Source organism: Chrysochloris asiatica, unplaced genomic scaffold (genome assembly GCF_000296735.1).
Source record: "Chrysochloris asiatica unplaced genomic scaffold, ChrAsi1.0 scaffold00319, whole genome shotgun sequence".
Classification (NCBI taxonomy): Eukaryota; Metazoa; Chordata; class Mammalia; order Afrosoricida; family Chrysochloridae; genus Chrysochloris; species Chrysochloris asiatica.
This window is the reverse complement of record NW_006408837.1, coordinates 662,386-671,420: the sequence shown is the minus strand read 5'-3', so window position 1 is coordinate 671,420 and position 9,035 is coordinate 662,386. Positions and strand designations below refer to the sequence as shown.

Sequence of the window (9,035 nt, the reverse complement as noted above, 5' to 3'; positions counted from 1 at the left end):
ACACACGTCATTTATTACCCATCCATCCATTTATCATTCATCCACTCCTCTGTCATTCATTCATCCATCCATGTACTTATCCACTCACCCACACATCCATCCATCATCCATCCACCCATTTATCTGTGATCATCACCCACTCATCCACACATCATTCACCATCTACACATCTATTCATCATTCATCCACCCCCACCCCCTACAAACTTCTATGGGGGTGACTGAGAGTTTGGGAGGAAATGCATGAGTTGGTCTTGTGCACACTGCAGTCAGCTGTTGTCATTATCCCCAGACATCACAGATGCTGCCCTTGTTGGCAATTGGCATGGTTCTGAGACTTGAAGTTCCTTAAGGAATACAGAAGAAGAGAAAGGAAGGGTGCAGTGAGAAAGAAGCCATCTTTGCTGAGCACCTGCTATGTGCTTGGCTCTGACCCGGGCACCTCACTTATTCCCCTGTCAGATACGGGCAGGTGATGTTTTCATCTCTGTTTTCCAGATACAGAAATAGAAGCTTAGAGTGGAAATGAATTGCCCCAGACACTGCACTGTGTGCCACGTGGTCAGTGTGAGATCCCGCTTTGTCCTACTCGGCAGGCCATTGTCCTGCTCTGTGTCTGGAACTAAACTGACAACATAATCTATCCACATCTAACAGGACCTAACGGGACATCCACTCAACCAGGATGATGAGACAGATGGTCAGGAAGGGCTGCTTCGGTTCTAATCCCTGGCCGGACAATCGTGTCCCCAGGAACATCTGTAAATTGAATGGAGAAACAAACCTTGTTCCCTTCGGCCAGAGGCTGGCTGGGAAAGCCTGGTGTTGGATCAGTGTTAACAAACTAAGGCAAATATATAGCAGGGTGTATAAAAATCACTCATCTCCACTATCATATGGCTTTGATTTATTAATCATCTTGTGAAAAGAGACCTCCCCCACCCTGTGCCCCCATAACTATTGATGAGCTCAGCTCTCCACAGGGATTTGATGCTGAGGTTTTGGGCTGAGTATGAGTTAATCGTGTTTTGTTTGACTGTCTGAAGGCATTTTGCAGATAACTAAAAAGCCCATTTGCTTGGGTGCAGCACTCGCTGCAGACGGGCGTTCTCTCGGGGGGCTGTTTTTTTTAAGGGCTGCCTTTTATCAGGATGGCAGCATTAACTATGTACGATGAGGTCTGTGAACAATTTGTTCATTTGTCTGCTCCCTAATTGAGCAGGAGATGGCTGGGGAGTACATCTCTCTGCCTTTGTGAGTTGCCTTTTCAACAGTGACTCTCGGCATCCTGTGTTTGGGTAGAGATAGCAGCTCTTCAGAAATAACACGGGGTCTCTTACGAAGTTCTCTCCAAACACAAGTCACTCCAAGCGTGGCGTTAGCCTCAAGGAGAAGCCACTCCTTGGCATCTTTTGGATCTGATGTGATGGTCAGCGTCTCATGCTGGGCCACTTCACAGTATATTGAGGGCCGTGTAGAACATCCCAGGACCCTCAGAGCTGACCTCGTGGTGGAGACGTAGGGGCGCTGGGCACGGGACAGTGTTATTCTCCAACAGCTTCTGTGAGCAGGCTCAGGGCTCTGCTGGTGGACTGGGGCCAGATCTGCAAGTGGGTTCAGACTCAGTGGGTATGTTTGGGCTCAGCAGGTGGACTTGGATTCAGTTGGCGGGCTCGGGCTCAATGGGTGGGTCCTCTGGAAACCAACTCAAACCCACCCTTCAAACAGTGAGCAGGCTTGGCAAATGCCAGGCTTGCAACAAGGATGTCTGCTACTGAGGGTGTCTTTCCAGGTGGTAGCTACTAACAGCTCCGAGTGGACCCTCTATTATAGAAATCTGAGTATGTTGAAGTTCTCACCTGTGACCTAGACGCTGTTTGGAAACAAAGGTTTCTTTGGCTATGCTAAGGCAACCCCGCCAGAGTAGGTCTAACCTCATCCCTTCTGAGGGCTGTCTTATTGAAAGAGTAGAATAAACATGAGACACTAGGGGTGGGGGCTGGGAGGAGACAAAAGGCATAGAACATCAAGGATCATCCCAAAATGGCCAGGAATGCCAAGCAATGCCCCGGACTACCAACAGGAAGACTCTTTTCTGAGCTGTGCTCTGAACCTGAAGCTTCCAGAACTAGGAGGTAATAAATTCAGGTTCTCTAAAGCCACCCCGTGGAGTCCCGGGTGGCGCTGCAGGAAAATGCACTGGTTCACAAGGTCAGTTTGAATCGCACAGTTGGCAGTTCAAACCCACCAGATGCTCCTTGAAAACTCCATACAGGATCACTGTGAGTCGGAACCAACTTGACGGCACTTAAAAACAGCAACATCAAAGCCGCCCAAGTGAGCTCTTTGTGTTCCTGCATCACAAGGGGACTAAGACAACAGAAAGACACCCTTGAATGACAGGAACCCCTTGACCAAGTTACCCACAGAGATGCCTGGGGAAGTGGAGGTTAGGGCTGCCCATGGTTCCCCCGCTCTGTGGTCCCCCAGAGAGTCACTCCCTCAGGCTCTGCCCTGAGCTGCTTGGTTCTCCTGAGTTTGAGAGGATGTGAGCACAGGACACAGCTGTTCCCCAGGCTGACTCCAGAGCCTGGCCCAGGGCAGGAGGTGTAAGTGAGCAGAGCAGGAAAACTGGGGACTAAGAGATCGGAGAGCCCTGAGGCTGGGGTCGCAGACAGCACTTGGCCCAGTCATTTCAGACCCTGGAGAACACTCAGGGCAGGACAGTGGGCCATCTGCACTGTCCTCCCCAGCAGCACTGACTCCTAGGCACAGTATGGGACATGCCCAGAGGTCCCGGCTCAGGACACAGGGCAGGGGGAGAGAAACCCAGGGCTGCGGCCTTTTCCAGAGCAGGAGGAAGTTAGGAGCCTGGGGCAGGACAGGGCAAAGTCCGGGAGGAGGTCCCTGTTAGGGTTCATGGTGCAGAATTCCAGTGTGCACACATAGGCACATACACATGAGTGGACACATACACACCTGTCCTCAAACGTGTGTGCACACACATGCATTCATGCCCACATGAAAAGGCACACACATGCACCCAAATCACACACACACACATGCATGACCACATGTGTGCCCACAAACAAGCACAAACACAATGCACCCCAAAACACACACATATATATGCATTGATACCCACACATATGCCCATGTGCACACATACAAACAAGCACAGGTGAGCAATGAGCAAGCATATGCATAGACACACATGTGTGTGCACATGAACACACACATACAAAACACTCATGCCTACACTAATGTATACATGTACACATGCATGTGTGCACATGAACACATTCATGCACACTCATGTCCACGTGTGCATACAACAATCACACCGTGCACGCGCACACATGCTCACCCATGTGTACACTCATGTTCACATGCACGCAACACACGAACATGCATGTACACCTGCATGTGTGCACACATTCCTGCCCGTGTGTGTGCCCACCAACAAGAACATGTGTGTATGCATGTGTGTGCATGTGGACACACTCACATCCACATGTGTGCACACAGCAGCAATAAAACACTGTATATACGTGTATGCATGAACACACCCATGCGGAACACTCTTATCCACACGTGTACACATATGCGTGCATGCATGCATGTGCACAAACATGATCATGCCCACATGTGCACACACAAACAAGCACACCCATGTACACACATGGATGGATGGATGGAAAGATAGATGAATGAAGGATGGATGGGAGAGTGGGTGGAAGGTGAGTGGCTAAAGGCAGATAAGCATGGTGGGAAGACTCAAAGGTTTGCAGCAAGAATATTCAATAATGTTGTCCTTTCCTCACTCCTTAGGAGTTGCCTGAGCAGGTGCCCACTGCTCCTGTTGTGGGATGTGGACTCCTCACCATTAGTGTGGCCAGAGGGCTGCCTGGTTGTGTACATGGCAGCTTGGCTGTGAGAGCAGCTTGTGGACAGGCAGGGCTCTGGGGATCTGGCACAACACGCCACTGCAGAGCCATCTTTGCCAGAAATCATTTCCAAAATATACGCGGAGGGGCCATCATTTCCACATGGCTGCTTTTAAAACCAAGTAATTAAATGGTTTTATAGTCAGTTTTCAAAACAAGCTCTTTAAATTACAAGTATAATGCCTATCTCTAATAGCCAACGTGTTCTGTCTTACGGTTTATATTGCAATGGGATTTATCATTAGACTGAGGTGATGGGACTAAACTCCCTTTTCGTCTGGGTATAACCAGTGTGGCAAGAGCAGCCCAGAGACGGGTCGTCTGCAGGTCCTGGCTGTACCGAGGTCAAGTGAGGGGGTTAGGATAAGGCACCTGGCCCCTGACGGGGTTGTAAGATGGTGACAATTGGATCTATGTGACAGGGAAGGTTCAAACCACCAAAGTTTCAGTTAGCAGCTGAGTGCTTAACCACTGTGCTACCAGAACCACCTAGCCACTGCCGTAGAGTCGAGCCTGGCTCGTGGTGACCCTGTACAGGGTTTCCAAGACAGGAAAGGTTTATGGGAGCAGATAGCCTCATCTTTCTCCCAAAGAGTGACTGGTGGGTTTGAACTGCCGACCTGAGTTAACAGCCCAGCACTGAACCCACAGCACCACCATTCTGTACTTTTATTTTCCAACATTTTTAAAGACTGGTTTGAGCTTACAGATGGTACAAAGCAGTCCACAGGCCATGGTCTGCCAGCTCCTGTCCCCGTTCTTCATGAGGTACCTGTGCCCAGGTGGGTGGGGCGGTGCCTTCTGACCAGATAGCACAGGAGTGAAAATGGGATTCCAGATGAGGGGTTACCTTCTGAGCACCCCGCCAGACATCAGACATGTTCACACAAACGGGGTGGGGGTCCCACAACATCACTGACTGGGGCTCGGGCTCCATGGGCCAGCTGAAGGTGCTACTGGCTCCCCACACCCAACAGAGAACCCAGGAGCCCCACGTGGGGTGTAGATCGGCCATATCTTTGGTCTCTAGATGCTAACTGTCCAGGGTGGACCCGCACCTCACCCACCACCACGTGCTTCTCCGTTCTGCTGCCAGCTGAGCATTCAGTATGGGGGCACCGAGCCAGGGGTCTCTACACAAGGTCTCCACAACTCTCAGACTCCAGAGAGGCACACAGTCCTCAGCCTTGTTCATGTGAGAGTGTATGTGTCTGAGTGTGTGAGTACGTGTAGGAATGGGCGGGGGGGCGGGGTATGCGTGAGGGTCTGAGGCACATGAGAGAGCTCAGGTCAATCTGTAGTGTGTACAAGTGTGAGTGTGTGTGAGCATGTTTGTGGAAGAGGCTGTGACAGTGTGAGTGATGTGTGAATGTAAGTTACTTGAGTTCAAGAGTATTTAGTGTGTTTGTGTGTGTGCACGTGCATGTGTGATGATCAGAAAGTGTCAGAGGTATGTGAGTGTGAAAGTATGAGAGTGCGTGTGAGGACGTCTCACTGTGTGGGTGGAAGTGTGTGTGTGTGGCCATGTGAGTGTGTGAGAGCACCTGTGAGAGCTGTAGTGTGTGTGAGCGTGAGTAAGCATGAGAGAGCGTGAGTGAGCGTGACTGAGCACGTAAGAGTATAAGAAGGTGAGTGTGTGTGTGGCTGTGTGAGTATGTGCTCAGAGCATATGCGTGTGTACATGAAAGTGTGTGTTTGTATGGGTTGGTGTGAGGTGTATACCTGGATATCACAGTGTGTACACATGTGTTACAGGCACACATATAACACACCCCATATACACACATATCCTACATACACACACCACATGCATACATAATATTCCTTTCATACGTCACACAACACATATACACCCCCATACACAACACATATGCATACCCCACACACACCACAATGAAACATGCACATACCACACACATACATACTTACACACATACCACATACTTGCATACTTACTCCAAACATACCACACCTGCAACATATATGTACCACACACACATGCAGACACACACACATACCATATACTTGCATACATGCACCATACACACCACACACACAACATACACACACCACACACATACACACTTACATACATACCACATACTTGCATACTTACTCCATAGACACCACACATGCAACATACACGTACCACACACACACACATAGGCATACACACATACCACATACTAGCATATAAACCCCACACACACCACACAAACGTTGTTGTTGTTGTTGTTGTTGTGAAGTGCTGACTCATAGTGACCCTGTAGAGGGGTTTTTGAGGATCAAAATCTTTTATAAGAGCAAAAACCCTCATCTTTCTCCTGAGGAGCCACTGGTGGGCTTGAACCACCGACTTTGTGGTTCACAGTCCAGTGCTTACCTTACGGATTCACAATGCTACAGGCATACAAACCCACATACACACTTTACAAGTGTACAGCAATGTGTACATGCACATATCACACACACGTACATAAATGTGTACATGCACACATCACACACATACATGTGTACATGCACACACATACATAAATGTGTACATGCACACACCACACACACATACATGAATGCGTACATGCACACATCACACACACGTGTACATAAATGTGTACGTGCAAACCGCTCACACATGTACATAAATGTGTACATGCACACATCACACACACACGCATACATGCGTACATGCACACATCACACACACATACATAAATGTGTACATGCAAACATCTCACACATGTACATAAATGTGTACAGGCACATATCACACACTACATAAATGTGTACAGGCACATATCACACACATACATTAATGTGTACATGTACACATCACACACACGTACATAAATGTGTTCACGCACATATCACACATGCATAAATGCATATATGCACACAGCACACACATACATAAATGTGTACATGCACACATCACACACACATACATAAATAACCCGGACACACCAGTCACACTCATAATTTTGCATTTTCGAGGTCCTGAGGCCCCTGGCCCCACATCAGGTGGAAAGCCGCTCTTGGTGGTCCTACGCAGGGCCAGATGAAGTCCGATGGGTCTGAGGATGGTCACAGTGGCTGTGGTCCATGCGATGCCACAGCGCCCCCTGAGGAGACTCTGCACGGTGGTCCCCCACCTTGGGGAGAGGAGAGCAGACCATCTCCCACGGCTCCCTTCCCAGCGAGTTCCCACCCCAGCACGTGTAACACACACTAAGTCCCTAGCTGGTGGGGTCTCCACAAAGTCAGGCCCACTCAGCACCTCCACTAACGAGTCTGAAGCCCAGAGGCACTGCACTCTGACAGGCCAGCAGTTTCGTGGTAGGGACGTGCCTGCAGTGACCACGGCCACCACGCGCCCAGAGCTGTCCACCCAAGAACAGTCACCAACAACGAGAAGAAACCATGCCAGGCTGCGGTAGCCAAAAATCAAACATAGACGGGGCGGCAGAGAACAAAACAGACTGGGACACACAGAGACACGGTCACCACAAAGGTGGTCAGCAGAGCCCCCGGCTGGGCCCCACCTCATGCCCCTGAGCTGGTCCTGAGCTGGAGTTGGGGCTGTGGGGTGACTCGGACAGCACCTATTCCCCTTCAGAACCTGTTCCCCTAGCTCCCACTCCAATGCTCACACACCAGAGGAAGAGGAGACCAAGGAAGGGCTGGGAGGTGGAGCCAAGGGGCCATCTGACTCTACAACGTATCAGGAAGGCTTCCTGGAGGTGGTGTCAGCCCAGCTGGCTCTAAATGAACAAGACTTCCCAGGGGAGCGGGCAAGGACCCCACTGCGCTGGTGCTGTGGTCCACGAGCAGATCTGTGAACGAGTGGGAGTCTGGATACTGCCCCCAGTCGGGAGACTCCCTAGGCCTCCTGTCCCCATCTTAGTCTGACCCTTTGTGATTGGAAGCCGTAGCTTTGGGCCTCCGCTCTGTCTGTGAAATGGGACCACCACTCCCGATGCAGCCTATGAGACTACTGTAAGGGGTAAGTGGGGTCTGTGAGACGTCTTGCTCCACCCAGGACACACTCAATAGTGAAGCAGGAGGTGGGAGCGCAGAGCTGCGATGCTGGAGGGAGAGACATGCACTGGAGCTGGACTGGAAATGGCTGACAAATGAGAACTCCCCGTCCCCATCACAGAGCATCTGCCTCACTGCTGAGGACCAAGGGGAGACAAGCCACACCACACACAGGTTAGTTTTGAGCTGGGCAGCCCGAGGTTTCATAAATGCAGGCTCTGTGGCTACACTAAAAAGTCAATTAAGTAGCTAAAATGGAAAATCTATGGGCAAGGATTTCTGTCAGTAAACACAGGCAGACACATTGTTCCTGGTGTTGGGCTACGTGGGCTCTGACTAAAGGCTCCCATTAAAAGGGCGCATTCTTCACCAAAGGCAGACACAGCTGCACCCCTACCCCACCCATCTAGGCAGGGAGGCGGTCAGCAACCCCACTAGGGTGGCGACTGTGACCTCACGAGGTCAGCTCCAGTGGTCTGCTGGAGAAACTGCCCTAGATCTTTACCATCAGCGTGTGTCCTGGTGCCCTTGCTGATGGGAGGGCGTGTGGGGACATCCCACTAGACCCGAAGAGGTGAGAGGCTCTTTGTAATGGCAAGAAAGTGCAGGAGCACCAAAAAGAGTTCTAGAAAATTCTGAGAGGGGAGATGAGTCCCAGAGATCTGGAGGTGACCTGCCCCATGAAAAAGCCAAACGCAAGGCATCCGAAGAAGCCAGAGGCCACCTAGCTTTCTTTAGTGCTGCTGCACCTGAAAGACCACACCTGGGGGTTCTGACACATAGAAAGCTGTTTTCTCACAGCCTGCTGGTGTTAGGTGCCAACCAATCAGTTCCAATTCACAGTGTTCCTATGTACAAAGGGATGAAACACTGCCCGGTCCTGCACCAGCCTCACAGTTCTTGGTATGTTTGAGCCCATTGCTGTTGGCACCATGCCAACTTATCTCATTGGAGGGCTCCTTCTATTATGTTGACCCTCCACCTTACCAATCATGACATCCTTCTCAGCGATTGGTCCCTCCTGACAATATGTCCGAAGTATGAAAGACAAAGT

The 9,035-nt window shown here is 50.4% G+C and overlaps 1 protein-coding gene across 1 annotated transcript in view; it reads right to left on the bottom strand.

Moving 5' to 3' along the window:
• SORCS2 (sortilin-related VPS10 domain containing receptor 2) overlaps positions 1–9,035 on the bottom strand; it is a gene marked incomplete at its 5' end in the record, with an annotated part of 427,091 nt that overhangs the window by 104,116 nt on the left and 313,940 nt on the right. The window lies entirely within an intron of this gene.